Genomic DNA, 19,789 nt, shown 5'->3' with positions numbered 1-19,789 from the left:
TATACAGCTAGGAAACGGCAGAGAAGAGGTTGAAAGATCTGAATCCCAAGTCTATGTTCTTTCTCCTCCAGCACACCACCGTACCCATGCTCTACATCTACTCTTATCTTCTGACATTAGAGCATCTGATGGGCACTGATAGCTCCAAGGATGATATTGAAAATAGTTATCCACTGTCATGGCAGGGCTCTCACCAGAATAGACTCAGACCTGCTGGAGGTCTGAAGCAGGGCCCTAGAAGGCCCCAGCCATGCCAAGCATTAACCTCTTGATTGCTGGATCATGGGAAGGCCCACTAGATCCCATGAGAGGGGTTGGGGTGGCTGGGACAGTGGTGGTAGTGGTGGTACTTGGGCCCTCAGAGAGCAGCTTTTAATCAACTGGTATGGAAAAAATTCAGTTTTTGATAATTGACATAGTCCTAATAACCAATGTATGGTGGTGGAATCTTCGCCTATTCTGGGTCTGTCCTTCCAGGCTGTGTTCACTCCTCAGGCCAAAGGGCCGTGCCAAGGGGACTGCTGGTTCCCTCCCGCTGAGCACACCCCTCCCCGCACCCCAGAGCTGGCACACAAAGCCCAAGATAGGTGACTCATGCCTTCTCCCAAAAGCAGGCAAGGGAGGGAACAGAGGCTTCCCAGGCAGGAGCAGCCAGCCTCAGGGAAGCCCCCATCTGGCTGAAGCAATCTGTCCATCTGGAAAAGGGTAGAGTATGCCAAACTCTACACCAGCTGTGCCCAAAGAGGGTTCTACAAATCTGAAAGATTGTCGTCAGGGAAAGGGTTCCCTGGGTAAATCTGTTTGGGAAGTGCTGCTGGCTCCCCACCCTTCTGGAGAGATACAGACCATATTGACATGATATACTAAAGGCTCTGAGAAGTCCCAGGGTAAAAAGTCCTTTTGACTTTCTTCAACCTAGAGTTTTGTAGAATTCTTTCACCATAGAGCCCATTCTTTGTTTAGCCCCAGTAGGTCTCAGAGAGCACTGGTTTACCTTGGAATACAGTTTTGGAAACACTGGTGCAAATCCTTTCCCTGATCCCCGCAGCCCAGCTTTCACCATTCATCCAAAGCTCATACCAAGGACAGGTCTGCTTGCAAAGGACAGTGTCCTGCTTGCAAAGAGTGGGAGGATTCAGGAGAAAGGGGGAGCAAGGTTTGGGAAAACGGGGACTGGTTTGTACCCCAAGGGCCCCCAGAAGTTCTTAATTCCCTCTGGATGGTTTCCCTCCATTAAATAATCAAAGCCAAGTTGTAGGCTGGGGTTCAAGTGGGGTGCAGCAACCCCCCCAAGGGGAAAGAATGGTTTAAATCCACAGCTCAGTCCCAGACCATCAAGAAATGCCCCGTTAGTCCCAAGGGCTCTAACCGGAACAGAAATGGTTCAAGTACCAGTTCCGCCCCTGTAGGGCTGTGTGACCTTGGGCAAGTCACATAACCTTTCTGAATCTCAGTTTCCATCTGAGCTCCCAGGCTTGTGGTGAGAAGACTTAATAACACTGATAGCCACCCTGAGCCAGCCCTGATGGTGTGCCCTGTGCAGCTCTAATAAGCACATTACGTGTATTAACATTGATTCCCTAATGATTCTGTGAAGGAGGTGCTATTATCCCCATTTTACAGATGAGGAAACTGTGGCAGAGATTGGGTGACTTGGTTAAGAGGCTGCACTGGTGACAGGTGGCCGAGCCGAGCTCAATCCCAGGGAGTCTGTCCCTGGAATCTACACTGTTCACCATTATGCAGCGAGCCGAAGCAAATGCTCCATGAGTGGTAACAACAATTAGCTCCATTACCCAGAGGTGCTTGGGGTCTGGGGCTTGCAGCTGCAGGTGAGGGGAGCCCATGTCACCAGGAAGGGAGAGGGAGGAATCTAAGGAGAGAAGGCCATGGTGGGGGAGTCTCCATTTCCAGAAGGTAAGGCTCTCTCCCCCGTGGTGTGATTTCCTTTCCGGATTACTCCACCGCGATGGAAGGGAGGGATACTTCACAGAGGGCTTCCATCTAGAGCCCTGGGGAAGACAGATTTTGTCTTGCTCAGACCACAACCTCTGTCCCAGATTGAGGCTCCATTCAGTGCGAGTGCTTGAGTGGAGAATGCCATCCTGCACCGGGGAGGGGGGGGGGGGTGGGGGGGGGGGTGGGGGGGTGGGTGTTGGCTTTGGGGGCTGGGGGTGGGGGCGGGTCCTATGCAGAGCTGGCCAGGAGGATGCAGCCCAAGGAAGGAAGGGGAATGCATTTGTCCACAGGCTCCATCGCCCATCAGCCAACGCTTTATGGGACCGTAACTCCTCCTGCTCTTCAAGGCTGCGGACAGGCGGGCTTGAGGCCAAGCGCTTTTCTCCTGTGTGAAGCTCATCAAAGCCTGCATGGAGCCGGTCATCACGGTAGTGGCTCAAATGAGAGGTGAGACCAATAGGATTTGAAGTGGTGCCCAAACTGTTTGATACCGGGAGCTTGTGAAGATCTTTCAGTGGAGAAGTGCCACAGCCATGTCTGTATTTTAGAATGGTTCGGCCAACTTAGGAGTGAAGAATGTGTGAACTGAAGGTTTTGGAGTGGCTCCTTGTTCCGGTTTGCTAATATTGCCATTATGCAAAATACCAGAAATGGATTGGCTTTTATGAAGGGGATTTATTTGATTACAAATTTATAGTTCTAAGGCCATAAAAGTGTCCAAATTAAGGCATCAACAAAAGGATGCCTTCACTGAAGAATGGCCAATGGTGTCCAAAACACTCCTGTCAGCTGGGAAGGCACGTGGCTGGCGTCTGCTAGTCCTTTGCTCCTGGGCTGTGTTTCAGCAACTCTCTCTCAGCTCCTTTGCATCCTTGCTTCTCTTTCTCAGGGTGTTTCTCTCTAAGTGTCTGGGGGTCCTCACTTAGATTCTCTGGGGCAAACCCTGGGCTTTGTCTCCTAGTTTAGCATCTCCAAGTGTCCTTTTGTCCATATCTCCAAGCATCTCTAAGCATCTCAAGGGTCTCTTAAAGGACTCCAGTGATCTAATTAAGACCCTCTGAATGGGTGGGGTCACACCTCCATGGGAATATCCAGTCAAAATGTCTCACCTACAACTGAGTGAGTGATATCTCCATGGAAATAATCTAATCTAAAGACCCCACAAGATTGGATTAAAAGAATGTATCTTTTGTGGGGAACATAATATATCCAAACCGGCATAGGAGGCCAGTTCAGAGTCTGGGTGAACAAGACTCACTTCAAAAGCTCATTAAAACACAGATCAGTGGGCCCGGGCCCAGAGGACTGCATTTCTAACAGGGTCCTAAGGGACACTGCTGCTGCTCTCCGGGGAAGCCACTTGGGGAACCAGTGGTCTAAGTTCTGAGATACGAGGAAGACAAGGAGGGCTTCAAGACAGTGTAAGGTGGCGGCAGGAATGGATGTCAGGAGACCAAGTTCCTGTCAGGACCCTCCCCTCTCTGGCCTCAGTTTCCCATCTGTGGGTGAGTGGGTGCGCGGCCATCATCTCCAAGGGCCTTTTCCCCTCTGAGCACCCATGAGTCTGCAAGCCTGGGACAGTAAGGGAGAGTGTGGAAGGGTGTCCCCAGCTCCCAGCATTTAGACAGAGGAAGAGAAGGAGGCTAGCTGTCCGGGGAAAAGCGATGTCTCCTGGGTGAGAGGCAAGACCAGGAAGAGCTATTGTCTCCTGCTCACTTGTGGAGGAGATGACAGCAACTTGGAGTAGGTCCCTGGGCCTCTTGGCCAGCTCAGCTGCAGCTCTGTCGGGGACACCAGGGAAGGTGGGGTGTCAAAAGGGCTGAGGGCCCATAAGTAGGAGGCTCAGGAGGAAGCACAGCTGAGGGCAGTCGACTGGGTTGCCTGGATTTGACCTCCATTGCTGGGGATCCCAGGTCCTTTGCTGCCAAGCCCAAACTAACTGGCCAGTCTGCTCAGTCAGAACGTGCCCACCACTCTCCTAGGGCCATGGGGAACAAGGACTTTGGAATCACACAGACTTGGATCAAATCCTGTGTGACCTTGAACAAAATACCCAACCTCTCTGAGCCTCTGTTTCCTCAGGTGTAATATGGGGATACTCATGCTTACCTCTCAGAGATGTTTTAAGAATTGGATAAGATAAGGTGGCTTAATGGCACACCTGACACAAAGCAGGACTCAAGAAACAAAAGCAATTGTCATTAGGCCCATGTGACACCATCCTGCTCACCAAATACCACCTCTGGGCTGATAACACTCACCTTTATTTCTTTAGCCTTGGTGTCCAGACTCAAACAGACCCAGCCCAGGCAACTGCTCCCTTTGGATCTCTAAAGTGCCTCTCAGTCCTGACATGGCCAAAGCAAAACTTTGGTTTCTTCTCTTAGGCCCAACCCAACCTGTTCTTCTGCCAGAATCCTCTTCTGCCTTAAAGGCCCACCAGGCACCCAGACACCTAGCCCAAACCCTCGAGCCCATCCTTGACTCTGTTCTTTTATTTTCGTACTCAAATGTAATCTGTCAGCAAGACTGATAGCTCTATTTTCAAAATATTTCCCGAATCTGACTACTTGCAACCACTTGCACTGCTCCTGCCCTATTGATAATCACCACAGTTGTCAGCCTCCTAACTGTCCTCGCCTCCTTTCTCCACCCCTCTGCCATCACCCTACACAGCATCCAGAATGATCCTAACATGTCAATCTGATCATGTCACTCCCCTGCATGAAACCCCCTGATGATGTCCCATCCCCCTAAGTCCTTACCATGGTACCAGGGCCCCAAATGCCAACCTGGCAGGTCTCATCCCCATCACCTCCCCATCCACTGTAGCTGCACCTTAGGCTCACCTGCCACACTCCTGCTTCAGGGCCTTTGCACCTGCTTTTCCCTCGGCCTGAGACATCCTTGCCCCAGATTTCTACAGGAAGCATTCCTTCAGTTCATGCGGGCCTCTGCTCAAATATTCCCTTCCTGACCATTCTTTCTAAAAAAGCATTACCTCACCCACTCTCAGCCCCCCTTACCTGGCTTTGTCACCACAGCACTTACCTCTACCTGAGGACATGTTACATGGAGTCTCCAGCAGCGCTGTCCAGCAGAACTTTCTGAGCCAATGGACACATTCCATAATCTGCACCATTCGGTACGGCAGCCACCAGCCACATATGGCCCCTGCTCACTTGAAGACAGGCCACTGTAACAGAGGAACAGAATTTTTCATTTTATTTAGTTTTAATTATTTTAAATTTAAGTAGCCACATGTGGCTAGTAGTTTCCATAGTGGACAATGCAGGTTTGGAGTCTCAGTCTGTCCTAAAAGAATGTAATAAGCTCTGCAAAGAAGGAGACTTGTTCCTTTGGTTCATGGATGTATCAAGGGCCTAAAATATTTTCTGGCACACATAGTGGGTTCTCAAGCAAAAGCAAAAACCCTCATGAATGAATGACTCTATTATCATAGAATTATATTCTCTCTCTCCCTTTTACTTGAAGGAGGGAACTGAAGCCCAGAGAGGGTACGTGCTCAGCAAGTCACACACAGCAAGTCCCTGTCCCTGAATCACACTACCTCCCGGGACAAGCTCCACTCTGGGGAGGAATCAGCAGGAGAAATCCTTCTCCCCAGTGACTTGTTGGCAGTCACTGATGAAAACCAATCAGCCTGATTAGTCCCAGAGAATCTGGGCTGTGGAGCTCCCACCAGTGGTTGGCACAGGACAATATTGCAAGCGAGCAAATGCGGAGGCGCCTGTTCCACTGCTGTGGGCTGGGAGGGAGGTCTGGGATCCAAGGAGGGTGCCTGAGTCACAAGCCAAGCATGAAGGAATTACTTGAGGTGGCCACAGACAAAAGCCCAGAGGCGGGCCAATTTTTAGTTTTTTAATCAAGAACTCTTTACGGATCTCTGCTAGACCAGTCTCTGGAATAAGGGGGTCAAAGAAAAATCTATGTTGGGAATTTTAAAAGGAAACAGGAAACCTTGCTTCCTGCAGGTTGGCAGGAAGTCTGAGCATGATTGGGTTTATATTTGAAAAGAAGCAGGCTGGGAGGGGGATTTAGGGGGCTTCGGCATCCTGAAAATGCTGTTGGCATGAATGGTTCATGCATCTGAGTTCAGCACTGCCCTGGGCCCATGGGAGTGAGGAGGGGCACGTGGCCCCCATGTCTGGCAACCTGTGTTTGCATCCTGGTCACGTAGCCTCTCTGAGCCTCCGTTTTCTCATCTGTACCCTGAGAAAGGAGCCCATCCTGCAGGTGACCTGAGATTTCGGTGGAATAGCACGTGGATGCTTAGCAAAGGGTAGCTGACATGATTATTGTCATTAGAGTCCACAACCTATTAGGGCCCACGACTTCTCTCCCCTCTCCTGCCTGTAACCTCAGGAGGCCATCCGTCTGTCCAGCCTCCTCCTCCCTGTGGCTCAATCAGTAGGAATCCTAAGGAGCAAGATGAGGGGAATCGGCGGGAAGCAGTGGCAGGTTTTGGCAGCCTGAGCCAAGGGCAGTGGCAGGAGTGTGAGCTGGCAGTGGTCTTGTTAATCAGACCGGACAGCTTTTGCCGAGAGGTGACAACGACAAGCCTAATGAGGAGCAGGAGCCATCTCCATGGCTCCTCCTAGGATGGTGAGATGCAGCAGAGAACAAAAACCAGATGCCCAATTAAATTGGAATCTCAGATAAACAGCAAATACATTTTTAGTATAAGGATGCAGAAGCCAGAACATACTTACACTGGAAAATTATTCACTGTTTATCTGAAATTCAAATGTAACTGGGTGCTGTGAATGCAAGCCTGAACGCAAGCCTGGAGCCAGGCTGACAGTGCAGCCTCAGGCTGTCTCCCAGGAGGGGCACCCACCCGCCTGGCCTGAGAGCCCCAGGGACCCTCAAAGCAGTCCCGTTGCTCCCCCAATGAAGTTCAAGGGCCAAGAGCCAGCCCCGCCCTCCTCCCAGCATCACCTGGGATCCTGCTGCCCCTTCCTCCAAACTCCCCCCCCATGCCTGCCTCGGAACGTCTCCTTTGCTGTCCCCCTCGTTTGGGGCACGTTTCTTGTCCCCTCTGCCCCTCTCCCATTGCCCCTTCTTAATTCTAACTCCCCCACTGGTACTCAGTTCAATCCTCATCTCCCTGACCTCCAACATGAGCGAATTCCCTCTGTAATTTTGCGCAGCCCTTTACACTTTCCTTCATGACATGGAGATTCCATCCTACATTTACTTGGGAAACACTTTGATTTCCACCTAGCTGTTCCAGAAGGTTCTCGAGGGCAGGGGCCACTGGTCTGCCTTTGCTCACCATTGGACCCCAGTGTCCTGCACGGGGCCTGGCAACAGCAGGTATTCCAGCCATGAACAGGAACTAGTCCAAGAAGTGGGGACATAGTGGAGAAGGGTGGCCTGGGCTACCTGTGTGGTCACCTCACATCTCTCAGAGAGAAAAAGGCCACTACCAAACCGCTGGAATGGCCGCCTGCCTCTCGGTGGGACAGGAGCCCTTGGCTGTGGCCAGGGGATGAACCTTGGAGGGAGGCTGAGAGCCAGAGTCCCAGCTCTGAGGTCTAGCTGTTGGCCTAGGGTGACCCTCTCCCAGTCTCTGAGGGAAACCTCAGATCCTCTTGAGGGGGTGCCTGGCTCCCGTCCGCCATTAGACTGTGCTCTCTGGGCAGCCAGGGCCTCCTGGCCTCGTCCAATCTTCTGTCCCCTGTGCCTTACAATGTGTTTGCACAAGGTAAGAGCTCAATAATCATCCATGGAGTGAATGAAAGTGTGACAGAGTAAATGGCACATTTCTTCCACGCTCCATGAGTTTTCAGGGGCTCGGGGAGGGGGTGGTGAATGGGTGGTGGCTCGACTGGGGTCTGAGAAAAGGAGAGCGGACACAAACAGGGGAGAGGGGCTGAAGCCACGGGCAGACTTCTCAACGTTGATGTCACCTTGGACCAAACCCAGGAGAATGGAGTTATCACAAACATGTCTCCCTGGGCTAACGTTATCATCTGATTTCCAACAAATTACAGAATTAAGGGATGGGGGTGGCCGAGCCCGATCTATATTTGGTGCTGGCATGCCAGCACAGCCAGCGAGAACCTTCTGGGATTGTGCTCGCAAACCTGATTAAGGTCAGTTTGGGCAGGAGCATCGGGCGCTCCCCCGCCAAGGATCTCGCAGGCGGGAGGTGGCGGCAGGAGGAGCCGGGTCAGCCTGAGGTGCACGTACCAGTTCCCATTAACTCAAAGAATGTAGCCAGGGCCAGGGTGGGGGGTGGCAGCTGGCAGATGCTGTGCTGCCAGAAGGTGTTGTTGGCACCTCTCATGGGGGCTACATCACACCCAGCATCCAGGGAGGCTGGGAACATGTGCGGAGAGGAACCAAGGAGGGTGTGAATGAGTACATCTTGTGGGAGCAGGAGGCGGAGGCTGGGGGAGTGGGAGGAAGCCGGGGGAAGGCCTGAGGTGTGAGTTAGAGAAAGGGCTTCTCTCTGCAGCCTTAGCTCCTGCTACCTGTAGAGGACATCTGGTGTTTTTGCCTGCTTAACATTCATTTCCCACCTTCTGGAAACTTCACCCCGGTTTTCTTTTGAGGAACTGCCTGCCCAGCTTCCACTCTCAGCCCGGGTAGTCCAGGTAGGGCTGACCCCACCCCTCAGATCCGTGGCTGGATCCACACCCCAGCCTGGGTGACAGCCATGAGCACAGGGCCTGGTTCAGGGATAGCTTGGGATGGAAGCTGGGTTAACCGAAGTCAGTGCTGGGCCTCTGATTTTTTCACCTGGGGTTGCTAAGTGGGAGGGATGCAAGCCCTGAGACGTGGACATGCCTTGTCTCAGAATGAAGCTGCCAGCACCAAGGACAGCAGAACTGGGACCTGGAACCTAAGTGACATCATTTGAGCGCCTGGATTCAGCTGCACCTGAAGCCCATTTCTTGGACTCTTCTGATGACACAAGCAAAAATTCCTCTGTATGTTTAAGCAGCTTTGAGCTGAGTTTCTGTAATTCACAACCCAAAGATCACCAACTGATTTGTCATCTTCAGCCTTACACTCCAGCCACAGACGCCTAGATGCAAGTTCTTAGAACAGAATAGATGATTCCTACCTCCAGATTGTTGTTCTAGATGTAACTTATGCTAGGCATGCCACCCCTATCTTATAGTCTCCTCTAGAAAACCTCCCAGACCCTTCATTCAAATGTCACCTCCTTCAGGAAGCATCTCAAGATATTGCTGTCAAATTACTTCCTTGTTCCCACTCCCATAGTTGAACTTTTGTTATGGGACCAGGCATGGTGGCTTTGAGCCTGTGCTATGTTGTATGCATTTAACCTGTCACCTTCCCGGGAGCTTTCCAGCATGATCTCCTCTCATCTTCTCAGTGTCACCTTGAGTAGTTCTCTTTACAGTGTCCATTCCACAGGGAGAGAATGGATGCAGAGAGCCTGAGACATTGTTTGGAAATAGGGTCCTTGCAGATGTCATCAAGTTAAGACGAGGTCATAGTGGAGTAGGGTGGACCCTAAATCCATCTTATATGCCTGGTGTCCTTATAAGAAGAGGGAACTTTGGACATAGAGACCCAGATATGGGTGGGGGTGGGGGAACATGTGAAGATGGAGGGAGAGATTGGAGTGATGTGACCACAAGCCAAGGAACACCAAGGATTGCCAGCAACCACATGAAGCTGGAAGAAGGAAATAAGGAGCCTTCCCTAGAGCCTTTGGTGGGAGCACGGCCCTGCTGAAAGCTTCATTTCAGACTTTTGGCCCCCAGAGTAGGGAGAGAATACATTTCTGCTGCTTCAAACCACCCAGTTCGTGGTACTTTGATAGGGCAGCCTTAGGACTATAATATGCACATGGAGGCTCGGCTTCCTAGTAGCTGTGCAGCCTTGGACAAATAACTTCTCCAGGCTTCAGCTTGTCTTTAAACTGAGACTAGCTCGTCAGTATTCGTTACCCCGGCCAGCTCTGCCCTCTATAGCCTGAGGCGGGGCGGGGAAGTAGGAGGGGAGGTCTGTGGTGGGCAGGGCACCTCCTGGGTCAGGGGCGCTGACAAGGCTGGCACAGTCATGTTGAGACCCAACATGTGCACCATTCTCCATTTCAAGCAATTATCCACCGGGGAGACAGAGAAAGGGAAGGGCTGGTGGAGTCTCCCCAGATTCTCCAGCCTGCTGTAGGAGATTGGGGGGTGGGGGTCGTCACTGCAGCGAGAGAGCATTGTTGGCTGCAATTCCCCTCCTGTCTGTGGGAACTATGAGATGCCAACGCAGAGCCAGACACAGTGCCAGGGGAGCCAGGGCTCATCCCGACAGCCAAGGTAATGCCCATCAGTAGGACAGTGGGAGGAGGGCACCAGCAAAGTGTAATCCAGACACTCTTGGCTGGTCCCTCAATCAAAAGGTGATGCTGCAACTTTTCCCAAGGAGCTGCAAAGCATCAATACTGCAGGGAAAGGAAATTAAACACTTGGTGCCATTTTAGGAGAGCTGCCTATGAAAGCCTGGGAATGAAAACACCAGCTTCTCAGAAGGTTGCCTTTAAGCTGGTGGCTGCCCCTCTGGATACAGGATCTTCCTGGGCAGGTGCACGGTCTGAGCCAGATGCAGTATTGGGCATCATGGGGTGGGGGAGGAGGGGTGGTATACTACAAACCACCCCTGTCTTGTTTGCGGTGCTTGGGTTTACCAAGTGCTGCACACTGGATGTCTATGAGATTCTGCAGCTCCAAGGACCATCCAGAACACTCCCTCCCTCCTTAGAAAATTCTAAAAATTAGGGTCTAAATATCCTTCCCCTACACAGGTAGGAAGTGGAGCTGGTGAAGAAATTGCAGCTTTGAGGGCGTATCTAAGGTGGGAGGACATGCTACTGTTGCAACTATAAATGAGGAAAATCACTGGACCAGGCACCTCCTGTCAAAACGACAACCCTCCATCGCACACCCCAGTGTAAATGATTCTATGCAGAAATGGGAACGTCAATCATCACATTTATATGGAAGGGTAAGGGGACTTGAATAGCCAAAGCCATCCTGAAAAGGGAGAATGAAGTTGGAGGCCTCACACTTCCTGATCTTAAAACTTATTACAGAGCCACAGTAATCAAAACAGTGTGGTACTGACATAAGGACAGACATATAGACCAATAGAATCAAATTGAGAGTTCAAAAATCAATCCTCACATCTATGGTTAACTGATTTTTGAAAAGGGTGCCAAGCCCACTCAATGGAGAAAGAAGTCTCTTCAACAAATGGTGCTGGGAAAACTGGATCTCCATATGCAAAAGAATGAAGGTGGGTCCCTACTTTCTACCATAAGCAAAAATCAACTCAAAATGGATCACAGACCTAACTGTAAGAACCAGAGATAGAAAGCTTCTGGAAGAAGACATAGAGAAGCATCTTCAAGACCTTGTATTAGGTAATGGTTTCTTAGACTTTACACCCGAAGCATGGGCAATAACAGAAAAAAACAGATCAATGGAACCTCATCAAAATTAAAAACTTTTGTGAATCAAAGGACTTTATCATGAAAATAGAAAGACAACCTAAAGAATGGGAGAAAGTATTTGGAAACCCCATATCCAACAAGAGAATAAAATCCAGAATATATAAAGAAATCCTATAACTCAACAACAAAAAGATGAATAACCTAATGTTAAAATGGGCAAAGGATTGGAATAGACATTTCTTCAAAGAAGATATACATATGGCCAAAAAGCACATGGAAAGATGCTCAACATCATTAGCCATTTGGAAAACACAAATCAAAACCACAGTGAAATACTATTTCACACCCAGCAGAATTGCTACCATTTAAAAAAAAAGAAATTACAAATCTTGGGGAGGATGTGGAGAAATAGGAACATTGTTGGTGGGAATGTAAAATGGTGCAGATACTGTGGAAGATAGTTTGACAGTCCCTCAGAAAGTCAAGTATAGAACTATCATATGACCCAGAAATCCCCCTTCTAGGTATATACCCAAGAGAATTGAAAGCAGAGACTTGAACAGATATTAGCACACCAATGTTCATAGCAGCATTATTCCCAATTGCCAAAAAAAAAAAAAAAAAAAAAAAAAGGAAGCAACCAGTATCCAGCAACCAATGAATGGAGAAGTAAAATGTGGTCTATATGTACAATGGAATATTATTCAGCCTTGAAAAGGGATGAAATTCTGATACATGTGACTGCACAGATGAACCTTGAAGACATCATGTTGAATGAAATAAGCATACCCCTACTGCTCCTCCAAGATTGGATTATTTTGCCCAGTTCTTCACTCCCTCCTGTTTTACATGGCCATACCCTTTGCCATGTGACTTTGCAATGCCTTTGCCTGTGGAAGGAGCATACTCTCTCCCCCCACCCCCCACTGATGTTGGGCCTGGTCACGTGATTTTCTTGAGCCAATGCGAGGTTAGCAGACATGATGTGAGGTTTTAAATGTGCTTACATAATTTGGCTTGGCCTCTTGTACTTCTGCAATCAGCCATGAGAAGGTATACCCCAAGTAGCTTCTAGCACAAGTAAAATGAGGAGCAGATCTGACTTGAATCCACCCCACAGGCTGGAGCCAAGCCCAGCTAAACCCAGCAGAGATTGGCTGAACCCCAGCCAATGCCAGACCCTTAAGTGAGAAAAATAAATACACGTTTTTGTAGGCCATTAAAATTTTACTGTTAGTTCCTCAGCGTTATGGCAACCGCTGACTGATATGCCACATACAAATACACAATACATGTACTCAAACAACACAAAAGTAAGCTCATCCACAAACACACACTAATGTAGACCACATGCATATCACAAATATACAAATACAACTTAAAATCCATCTATGAATCCTCCCTCATGGCTGGAAGACTGGAAAATAAGGTGCATATATCATTGAATCATGCTTACAACCTTTACAGGAGACCCTCACTGGATCTGAATCTCAACCCAAGGCCGGAAGGACAACTTTCCTCCAAGCACAGGTCCGTACCTTTTTCACCTCTGTCTCCCTAATATGACACAGCCCAGGGCTAGGCACACAAACTCAAATGCCCAGTTCGAGGTTGTTGTATCGACATGATCCAGCATCCTGTGGAGCATTTTCTTCTCTAAAGGCTGGGACTCTTGGGGCTCCACCAGCTGTGGAATTTCAGGATTCTCTTAGGCCAGGCTGTGTCAGCAGGTTGAAAGGCTGGTGGAGAGAGCCTGCCTAGCAGAGAGGGTGGCCATTCCTGGCCACAGCTGCTGTAGCCATCCAGGCTCTGCGTCTGAGCCTCACCCTGCCCTTGGGGACCCCTGTGGGCTTTCATTGACATCACTCCACTTAGCCCAGGATCCATCCCTGAACCAAGGAGCAAGGTCTCCACATTGGGTGGTTACAGGACTGGGCTCTGGGGTCAGACTGCCCCATTTCAATCCCAGTTCTGCCCTTGATTTCCTGTGTGACCTTGGGCGAGTTGCTTCACCTCTCTGGGCCTCAGTTTCTTTCTGTTACTTCTCTAGGCCATCCCCTCCATCTGAGCCTTAGGTGCTGACCCCTCTCACCTACTTAGGGATGTTGCTGCAGCAATTCTTCCTTCCCTCTCTCCCTCCTGCATCATCAATTTTTTTTCTCTTTCCTGAATCATTCTCAATAGCATACAAACATGCTCTAATTTCTCCCATCTTAAAACAACAACACAAATCTTATAAAACCCTCTTCACATCACATGCAGCTGCACACCTATTTTCTCTATGCCCTTTGCAGCAAAACTCCTTGAAGGAGCTTCTGGGCAATAGCTGTGAATGCTTGCTGTCCCCGTTTCCTCCCCTCCTGTTCTCTTTCAAGCCCACTTCAAGCAGGGTTTTGTCCCCATTATTCCATCAAAACCCTTCTTCTCAGGGCCACGGATGACCTCCATGCTGCTAAATTCAAAGCCATTTCTCAGGTTTCAGCTTCCTGGGCCTTTCATCAGCTTGGCCCAGACGGTGGCTGCAGGGGCTCCCCCCGCCGTCTCCACGGGGTCTCAGCGTCCTGGTTTCTTGGAGGCTGTTCTCACCCGAGGCTGGCTCCTCTTCACCTGCCGGCCTTGGATGCTGAGAGCCTGGGACTCTATCTCGATTTCTCTTCTGTCTACACGTGCGTCCCCAGTGATCATAGACACGAATGCCATTTATACAGTGTCAGATACACAGCCCAGACTTGGCCCCTGCTCTCCAGCCTCGAACCCAGCTGCTTGTCTACATCTTAACTTCGATGTGTTATGGGCACCTAACGTCCCAGTAGGAAACAGGAACTCCACTCTTCCAGGAGCTCCGTCCAAATACCTGTTTTTTGACCACTTTCTTCCTCTGGCAACTCCTCCAATCCATCTGCATGTCCTACGGGTTCGACTTCCAGATGTGTCCCCGACCTGACTCTTCTCGCTTCCTCCCTTCCTGCTTCCGCCCTGGTCCAAGCCAGAGTGGTGCTTTCATGTCACTCCTCTGTCCCCCCAGCCCCTCCAGGTGCTCCGGCTCACTCAGGATGAGCCCAGTTCTTGTCCTGGACTACCGGGTCCTGCACACTCAAGCCCTGTGACCTCTGGGAGCCCTTGCTCGTCCATCCCAGCTGCTCCGTGGTCACTCCTGGAGGAGCACACGCCCACCCTAAAGCCCTTTCAAGGTCTGCTCCCTCTGTCCGGAACACTTTGCTCCAGATACCCACGCAGCTCACTGGCCCACTTCCTTCAGATCCTTGCTCAAATCTCACCATTTCCCGAGACCCTTCCGATAACCTGATTTAACACTGTAAACCTGCCCCAACCCCACCACACACCAGCCCCCTTCTCAGATTGATCTTTCTCCACTTTACTTAATGTTATTGCTGTTGTTGGTTTGGGGCCAAAGAATGTAAGCTCCATGAGGGCAAGGATGGTTGTTTTCCCTCACATCTAGAATATAGTTGGTGCTCAGTAAATACTCATGAATGAATCAGCAAGTGGATGCGGGGTACACAGGGTCCACGCAGTGAGCGTTGGCACTGATTGCTATTGTCATTGCTATCATCATCATTGTCATTATCATGTCATCATCACCTTTTTTCACAGATGGAGAAAGTAAGGTTCAGAAAGGCAAGGGACTGGCTCCAGGTCACAGAGCAAAGCCACAGCAGATCAGGCCCACCTGGACGAAGCCCCCCTCAGTGACAGATGGGCCACCCCTCTCCTCTAAGACCCCCAAACCTCAAGATGAGATTGGGAAATTAGTACAACTGGGATGGACCCTAAAGATTCTCTGTCCAATGGTTTTGAACTTTGTTGTTGTTGTCCCAAGGCCTGTTTGGTCAAACTGAAGTGGATGGTAATAGTCCACTGTGTGAATCGGGTCAAGAGGAGGGGGGCCACTCCAGTTGAACCCCATAGAGGCCGCTCGGAGCCCTGCGCACTGAACCCCCAGCCCCTTATTCCAGCCAGGGCTCCACCAAGTACAATTCGAAAACCCTAGACAGAGTTTCCTTTTCTCTCCATTCTACCAAGGAGGAAACCGAGCCGAGAGAGGTTAAGACCCTTCCCTAGGGTGGCAGAGGGGAGGGTGATCCCTGGCCGCCACTTGGAGCCATCCTCCAGGCTCTCCACGCTCAGACCCCCATTTTCAAAACCTTCACGTCTCTGCTCCTCCCACCGCCTCACTCCATCAAGCCCACTTAATTGAAGCCAATTATTTAGTACAAAAGAACAGAGAATGCATCAGTTCTTGTCTTTGTCCCAACCCCAGGGCCTTGAACAAGTTGCTCCAGCTGCCTTTGTTCTCCAGAGAGGCTCATTAGAAACCAGCTGAGCTCAGCCTCCAGGGGGGAGCCCGGGCCCTGCCAGGGGTGTGCTGGGTGTGCTGAGAGCCATTCGTTAAGGACTTCTGGGACGGGGCCTGGCTGGGGACCCGGAGTTCTTGACATGGAACAGACAACTTCCAGAAGGTTGGCAGGTCACAGGCATAAGAGCGGGAGTGGTTGGGGGACCTTGGAAAAGTGGTGCTCCTCTCGGAGCCTCAGTGTCCCGGTCTGATCGTTGGTGATGATAACTGAGCCTGTAAGTTAATTCCTGTGAAGTACTTAGCCTGGACTGTGGTACAGGCTAATGCCAGCTAGTCATTTGAGATGGTTATTAGGTCACTATCACCAGAAGACAGTATTACTAGCACTGGAGTCAGCAGGCCAGGGTTTGAATTTTGGCTCTGCCTCTTACATGCGTGTGACCTTGAGCATGTTGCATGACCTTGAGTGTCGTGTAGCTCTTTGAGCCTCAGTTCCTTATCTGTAAAATGGCTGTAATGGTTGTACTAACCTCAGAAGCCCACTGGAATGGCAGAAAGAAACAGGGTAAAGTGAAGCATCTGTGAGACTCCAGGCACACACTGGGTGCTAGGAAAAGGGCAGGTTGGATTAGCCAAGAGCCTGTGCCGACACCTGCCCGGGGCAGCCTAGGGAAAGGAAGAAAGCACATCTGAATTGTGCAACCTTGGCAGGTCACTCGAGAAAGAGGGGACCATGATGGCACCCACAGAAAACACAAGGCACTGAGAGCAGGGCCCAGCAGTTAGGGGGAGCACAGTAAAGGTTGCCACAGATTGTTTTTCCATGCTCCTGTGTGCTAAGCTTTGCAAATATGCATCAAGTATTGCATCTTTCCAACGACACTTGTTTAAGCCCCATTTCAGATATATGAAAACTAAGTTCAGCAAGTTTAGAGTAACTTGTCCAAAGACCAACTAAGTTACGCACGGCAAAAACAGGATTTAAGCCAGTTGCATCTGAAGCCAAAGTTGTTCTTTGAACCATAGTAACTTACTGCCTCTCCTCTCCAGTCTGGAGGTGATTCCCTATGTCAACTTGATAAAGGAAAGGGAATTGCCAATGCTGGTACAGGGAGAGGAAATCATGGTAGACTTGATGGAGGAAGTGGCATTTAAGTCTTGAAGGATGGGTCCGATTATAACAGGTAAAATTGGGGGAAGGGAAAGGCAGAGGAAGAGTGTGCTAAAGGCACAGAGGACAAGGGCATGCTTGGAGAGTAGCGTGTGGTCCCTCTGGTGTGATGGGGGTGGGTGGGGGAGGGAGTCACTCCAAACTAGGAGATCCCGACAAAGCTTGGCCCCTGAAGCCTGAAACAGCTTAAAGAGGCCTCCGCAGCTCCCTCCTTGCTGTGCCAGCTGTCACTGCAACACCTCCTTAGCTCTGGGTCAAGGCCTTATCAGGGCCTTGACAAGCTGCCTAAGGCTCTTGGACTCTTCCTTACTCTAGGGCAGGGTTTCTTGACCTTGGCACTACTAAGAGTTTGGGCAGGAGCATTCTTTGTGGTGGTGGTGGGGGGGGGTATCCTGTATATTGTAGGATGTTTAGCAGCATCCCTGACCTTTACTCTCTAGATGCCAGTAGCACCCAACTCCCAGTTGTGATAACCACAAATGTCTTCAGACCTTAACAAACATCACCTAGAAAGCAAAAAGTCTCCCAGTTGAGAACCACTGCTCTAGGGCCTCCCTCCCTGGCCCAGGCACAGACTTCTTGGATCCTTTACCCTGGAATCACATCCTTGCACCCGCTTAGGGGACATCCCCACTCCTCACTGCCAGCTGCTGTGGAAGGTGGTGGGCTCTCCCCAGAGAACAGACAGAGCTCTCAGCTCGGGCTCCGTCATCACCCAGGAGGAGCCAGTCCCTGCTAAGAAGCCAACCGTAATCACCAAGCTGAAGCCTGGTTGATAAGATGTCTCTCCTCACCCAGGCACTGCCCCCTCCACTCACCCCCATCATCACTTTGAAGAACAAATCCGCACCAGGTTGGGACCTGGGGCATCAGCTTTGGTAATGATGATAAATCTCTGTGATTTTCCAGAAGGTCAGCAGGCCTGGGGCATAAAGTTGATTTGGTATTCAACCCTTGATAAATCACCCTCATCACTCCACAAGGGGAACAGAGCATTGTCTCTCTCTCCCTCCCTCTCTCTCTCTCTCTCATCACAGCTTTTATCTTAAAGGTAGAAATACTGCAGAAAATTTAGGAAATAGAGAATGAAACATCACCCATCATTTCACTGGAAGTATTTTTATCTCTGCATATTTGGCCTAGTGCAGGGCAAGTCTTCACATAATTACAAGCACAGGGTATAAGCAATGGGGATAGTCTGCTTTATTTTGTGGGTTTTTTTTTTTTCATATTCCATATAATGCAACCATTTTTTTATGCTGCTACATGATCTCCATTATTCTAGGACTGTGGTGTTTACCCACAATGTGGCTCAGGAAAACAAGGAGACTGGCTTCTTGGGCAGGGCCCTTGAGGGTCTGTGGTCTTATAAACACAAGGATGTGGTGTTTACCCAAAAGCGGGTCTCAGAAGGGTGGTCAAAGCCTTGAGTTTGCCCCGAAATCCCACAGCTTCATAATTATAAAGCTATGGTGCTGATCTAACAGAAGGTTTCAGAGGACAGGGAGGAGGCCAGCTCCTTGGGTGGAGTCCATGAGGTTCTGAGATTTCAAAATTATAAGGATGTGCTGTTTGGGGTCCCAGAGCCCTGTGGCTTCTAATTATAAGAATGTTGTGTTTCCCCCACAGGGAGGTGGTTGGCTTGGGCAAGGCTAGACCCTGTAGCTGCAAAGGCCTTAGATATCAATACTTGGACATCAAGTATTTCTGATCAGTAGGTGCCTCAACAGAGGCCTAGAGAGGGTGTGTGGGGTTTTGGAGGAGCAGGCTCTGTGGGACATGCATGTCGCCTTGTGAGTGAAAATGTCATCCACCCCTTGTGACCTGTTCCAGACTCCTTCCACCAGACTGCAGGAATTAAGTCCAGCAGGCCGCTCTGGCCATGGGCCACTCATGCATTTATTCAACAAGCATGTATCACACCTACCCATGTGCAGAGAATGTTTTGGACACTGAGCCACATGGGTGAATAAAGCCAGCACAGGTTAGCCCTGGAAGAGTATCCAGTCCAATGGAAAGCCAGTCAAATAAAGCAATAAATAGTCGTTACATTGCAAACAGCAATAAGAGCCATGAAGGAAAGTCACAGGGTGGCCCCTTACTGTGGCAGGGTGTTCAGGGGTGACCTCTAAGGAGATGGATTTCCAAACCAAGGCCTGAAGGATGAGGAACAGTGAGAGCAAAACCCTGAGAAGGGAGGGACTTGGTGTGTTTGAGGAACACGATGAGGCCAGTGTGGCCGGAGCATGGTGAGTGAGGGATGAGGGTGTGGGATTCTGCCTGAGATGGCCACGGGGGCAGGCCAGGGAGGGCCTTGCCAGCCACAGGGAGGAGTTTGGATTTTGTCCTGAGTGAAACAGAAAGCGAGTGGAAGATTTGGACTTACGGGAAGATGGCTCTGGCTCCTAAGTGGAAAACAAGCCATGAGCATGGGAGTAGGTCCATGGTGGAAGGAGGGAGACAAGTCAGGAGGCTACTACCTTCATCCAAGAGAGGTAGGATGGGGGCTTGGAGGCAACAGGATGGAGAGGAGGACCAGTTGAGGAAATATTTTGAAGGTGGACTCGGCAAAGACTTGAGATGTGGGGTGAGGGAGGAGGAAGAGCCGAAGAGGACTCCCCCATTTCTGGCCTGCCCCCCAGGCGGTGGTGGTGCTCAAGCTCACCACTGACATTTGGGGGCCTGGAGCATGAGTACAAATATGGGGGCCGTGGATCAAGACCCACTCCCCTTCTCTTCCCACCTCCCGCCCTGTCCCTCACTGCAAAGGGCTCACACACAAGCATGTCCAAGCCATATCCATGAGGACCACCCAGCAAGCAGTCGCCTTTTGTCCACCTGGGCTGAGAGGTGGGCACAGCAGCCACCATCTGGAGGGTGGACTTGGGGA

This window comes from Choloepus didactylus, chromosome 6 (assembly GCF_015220235.1).
Source record: "Choloepus didactylus isolate mChoDid1 chromosome 6, mChoDid1.pri, whole genome shotgun sequence".
NCBI classification, from domain to species: Eukaryota; Metazoa; Chordata; class Mammalia; order Pilosa; family Megalonychidae; genus Choloepus; species Choloepus didactylus.
The sequence above is the reverse complement of the archived record's forward strand: the minus strand, read 5'-3'. Positions refer to the sequence as shown.